The sequence below is a fragment of the Rhipicephalus sanguineus genome, chromosome 1, assembly GCF_013339695.2.
Source record: "Rhipicephalus sanguineus isolate Rsan-2018 chromosome 1, BIME_Rsan_1.4, whole genome shotgun sequence".
NCBI classification, from domain to species: domain Eukaryota; kingdom Metazoa; phylum Arthropoda; class Arachnida; order Ixodida; family Ixodidae; genus Rhipicephalus; species Rhipicephalus sanguineus.
In genome coordinates this window covers 263,769,950-263,775,047 of record NC_051176.1, presented here as the reverse complement: position 1 = coordinate 263,775,047, position 5,098 = coordinate 263,769,950, and positions in this window count along the sequence as shown.

Here is a 5,098-nt window from a genome sequence, read left to right as displayed (position 1 = left end):
AAGCATGCATTAGCGAACACTGGTCGACATTAAGTCCACATTAGCAATTAGCCTTCACCAGTCAATATGAACATTAGCCGTAACTAGCCGCGCTTAACCAGAGTTCTTCGGTCATACCAGTTGCGAAACTGCGTTCTGAAACCCAGACAAGCCCATGAGCGAATTTGCGGCGGATAGCAGACCGACGCACCGCCTAGGACTAATGAAAGAAAACACACCGAATCGCCAAGATCGCTGGTGTTTTCGCTGTCATTTCGCGAGTTGCCGCGGCCAGAATAAGGAGTGCTTTCAAGAAAGGTCGAAGAGTCCCATGGCCGCAGTATCGTCTGCAAGATGTAAGCCGCAAGCATAAACACATATATCGCTTTATCAATGCGGCATCACTTGCGAGCTTATCCATCCAAACAAATAAAAATGTCATTCATTAGCTTGTTTTTCCCGCCTAGAGATGGCGCCACAAACAGCAGATCTCCGCGATTTCGGCTATTGGAGTGTCCGGATGTTGATACATGGAGCCTATGGGGCGTTTAATCACTCACATGATTGAAGATTTCTGCATTTAACCACCATTATTTGAACCATTATCAAATGGTAGCCCACACAAGTCAACATTCGGAACGACCCGCGGACCTTCGGAACGACCCGCGCACGTTGTTGGAACTCGCCAAGGCGAAGCAGGAGTGGCTAGAGGAACCGTCGTGTTCGCTGTCGCACGCGGACACAGACGTAATCCTCATGTGCTTCAGCATCGACTCCCCGGATTCCTTGGAGAACAACCCGGCTTCGAGGAGGACGGAGGCTCACCACTTCCGCCCCAACGTGCCTACCATCTTAGCGGAACTACCCGCGCACGTTGCCGGAACTCGTCAAGGCGAAGGAGAAGTGGCTAGAGGACCCGTCGTATTCGCTGTCGGACCCGGACACAGTGATCCTGATGTGCTTCAGGATCGGTAGTATAGAGCACAACCCGTCGTCTAGGAGGCCCGGGGTGCGCCGCTTGGGCACCAGCATGCTCCTCGCTGGTTACAAAGACCTTCGAAATGTCCCACGCGCAGTGCCGATCTGTCTAAATGTAGCTGAATCCCGTCTCGCCTGTGGAATTGCGATGGGCTATTCCTCTCAAACACTGCGGAGACGCGATAGCTACTTTTTGGGAGCCCGCGTTCAGATTGCTGATACATTCAAGCAACTTCTCGCGATACTGCACTTGAGCGTCCGAACACTGCGTAATCGAGGTTATCACCTCATGAGAGGATCGTAGGCTGAAAATTTAACTACGCGGCAAGGGCATGACTTTTGTCGCAATCAAGCGCACCTGCTCCGTTTTGCGGGCTTACGTTTCTGTGATAATTATTGAATAGCGTCTAATTTCGGTGATAAGCTTATATTCGGGAAGCGCACTGTCGTCCTGATTAAGGAAGCACTGACACGAACGTTGTAACTTTTTTCACTTGTTGCTATAAATAAAACACTGGTGTCAAGAAGCCTAAATAGAGTATCGTGGTGCCTCTGAACGCGATGAATATATTTTAATAGCGCTCATTAAAATAATTCCGGCAGATCCCACGCATTATGGGAACTGATGTCGTGTGAAGCAGTCACGGAGCAGCTGGCGACGCAGCATTTTTTTTTTTTTGCTTGGAACTAAGCATTGCAAGGTGGATCAACGTTTTTGTTTACATTAAGTACTTGTGGGAATATCTAGGGCTTACAGGCACATCGACTACATTGTGAGGATATCGAGGGCTTAGCAGGCTTGTCGGAAGTAACGTCGGCACTCACGGTACGTCTTTCCGGCACAGGCGTCACTTTTATGGAAACCAACAGCATGCTGCGCTGTGACGATCTTGATATCATAAGTAGCGGTTGTTGGCGTATTCTTACGGGGTCGAGCAGGAGTCATGAGAGTATACATGTAATGTTTATAACTTTGTTGTAAAATCGGACAGTCAACACTGGAACCAGAATTGACGTTGACCCGACATGTGTTTTTCCGAAGCAGTTTCGAGTAGAGCACTGCACGGGCCCGGGCCGGGCCGGGCCGTTTGAAGCGTTTTTCGGCGTGCCCGGGCTGGGCTCGGGCGTGAAAGTGCGGGCCCGAGCCGGGCCCGGGCTTGAAGCCGCGGGCCTGGGCCGGGCCCGGGCTTGAGGCTGCGGGCCGGGCCGGACTCGGTAAGTCGGGCTTTCGAGCACACGCGAACGTTATGCATTGCATGGTCTAAGGTATACTGTGCCAAGCTGAAGTGACACGTGCAAAGAGCTGGCTCTTAGCAAAGCTTAGCAATAAAAATAGAAAAACAGTTGACGTGCTATTTTTTTTTTTGTTTCACCAGTATAGATATAGATTGGCACTGTATATTTTCACTAACGTTTCGACTTTGTCAAAGTAACAAGTACATCGTTGCGGGTTTCCGTATAAACACGCCAGATCACGTATATATATATATATATATATATATATATATATATATATATATATATATATATATATATATATATTGTACCGGTGCGCATCGGCGCCCGCTCTGTGCCAGCGAGAGTGAAGACGATGACGTTCGTGTGTTGCGCGCTCGGTCTGTTTCTGTGCTGACGCTGTTTCGCATTTGTGACCCTTGTGCAAGGCGCCGTGCCGAACCTCTTTAGAAGAACCCGCCTGTTGCATTTGGTGGAGGTGCTGGGTAGTTCCCTTCCTCGTCCTGGAGCTCCGCAACCGCACCTTACCATCTGCCTCCGCAATGACCGAGGACACCGTTCCCTCTCCAGCCCCACCTACACCCACGTCGGTCATGTGTGCTGGGGTGTTTCTTCAACGTGACCCTCCGATGTTCAGCGGCGCTGACGAAATGGATGTTGAAGACTGGCTGGTAGAGTTTGAGCGCGTGAGCGGTCCGAACAAATGGGATGAAAGTGGAAAGTTGACGCACGTCAGCTTTTACCTGACTGATGTGGCCAAGCTATGGTACTTCAACCATGAAGCCGATTTCACCACCTGGTCGGCTTTCAAAGAGAAGCTCACTTCGTTCTTCGGTAGGCCAGGCGTGCGAAAGCTTCGCGCCGAACACCGCCTGCGTGCCAGAGCCCAAAAAAACGGTGAGACCTTCACCAGCTATATTGAGGACGTCATCGACCTCTGTAAGCGGGTGAATGTGTCAATGGCAGAATCTGACAAAATAAGGCACATTCTGAAAGGCATAGATGACGATGCGTTCCATATGCTAGTAGCCAAGTGCCCTCAGACAGTAACGCAAGTCATTGAACTATGCCAAAGCTTTGATGAGCTGCGTAAAGAGCGCCTTTCTACCCGTCGCGCCGGAATTCCGACAGCGGAACTCTCAGCCTTGGAAACTAGAAGCACTGGCGCTGAATATTCCGCCTTGCTGCCACAAATTAAGCAGTACGTTCGTGAGGAAGTGGCTCGCCAGCTCTCCCTTGTGGCATGTGTCAACGAGAGCCCCACGGCGCTGGATCACTCGCTCCGCCGGGTCATTCAGAGTCAAGTTGCTGAGGCTCTCCCACCTCCTGTTCCAACAACGCAAGTTGCGGCGCCTCTCACTTACGCTGAAGCCGTTACCCATTCATATGCTCGACCGACGCCAGTACCATCCGGCTCAGTCACCAACTTCTACTCGTCGCCACGCCCTGTCCGCCCGGTACGCCCTGTTCACGCACCACCCTTCTCGCCTCCCGGACCTTCTCACAACCCCTGGCGTACTCCAGACAACAGGCCTATCTGCTATGCCTGCGGTATTCCTGGCCATGTTGTACGCCACTGTCGTCGCCGCGGTCTGCATTCGCATGATGACGCCACCAACCTCGGCTACATGCCACAGCAACCAGCACGCCGTACCCCTGCTGACTCATCGGACACTTATTCGCACCGGGCCACTTTCGCCTCCCGTCGATCTCCTTTTCCCCGGCGCCGCTCCATTTCTCCCATGCTCCGCCGTTCCAACTCTGCTCAGGAGGAAAACTAAGAGCCGCAGTTCCTGAGGCAAGAACTGCGCCTTCGTCGAAAATTTCAAGGCCTCATCTTTCGCCCCCTAACGAAATCGCAGTTTTTATAGACGGTGTCGCGACCAACGCTCTTGTTGACACAGGAGCTGCCGTTTGTGTTATCAGTGAACTATTATGCCGCAAGCTCAAGAAAGTGATGATACCGGTTTCTGACCTTCTATTACGGACGGCGAGCTCACAGCACGTTAAGCCTTCGGCCGCGTGCACAGCACGTGTTTTCATCAACGACGCATTCTATATTGTCGAATTTGTTGTCCTCTCGCATGCGTCGCATGACGTCATCCTCGGCTGGGACTTCCTTTCCGCGCACCATGCTGTCGTTGACTGCGCTCGTGCTCAACTCGCTCTGTCCCCTTTGGGTACCACTGTCCCGGACTCCCCAAGCCCGTCGCCTAAATTGGTCGTCGCTGCTGAGGTCGTCATTTCGCCGTTCTCCGCCGCCTTAGTGTCCGTTTCCTATGACTCTGTGATTCCAGTGCCCTGTTTACACCGTCTGAAGACTGTGCGCGCCGACGAAACCTTGTACTCCCTTTTGCTGTCGTTACACTTGCGAATGGTGCCGGTGCAGTCTACGCTTGCAATCCATTCCCCTGCTCATCAACTCTGTTACAAGGCGAATGCATCGGTCGTCTGGACACTTTTGATGCCATCTTCCCGTTGGATGCACCCTACGATATGGCAGCACTACCGATAAATGCCGTCACTTCCGCCACCGCATCCGCCTCACCTGACCAAGACGCCTTCTTGCGTAGCATCGATAACGCGCTTACGCAAGCTCAACGCACAAAGGTTGCTCAACTGCTTGAACGCTTTCGTGGTTCATTCGACGTCGGCCAATTATCATTGGGGCGCACGTCTGCGGTTGTTCATCGCATCGACACTGGTCACCATGCTCCACTGCGACAGCGTCCCTTCCGAGTATCGCAAGCCGAACGTCGCGTTATTAGCGACCACGTAGATGATATGCTGCAACGTGGCGTGATTCAGGAATCCAACAGTCCCTGGGCTTCTCCTGTCGTGCTGGTGCAAAAAAAGGATGGTTCGATCAGATTTTACGTTGACTACCGCCGGCTAAACAACATTA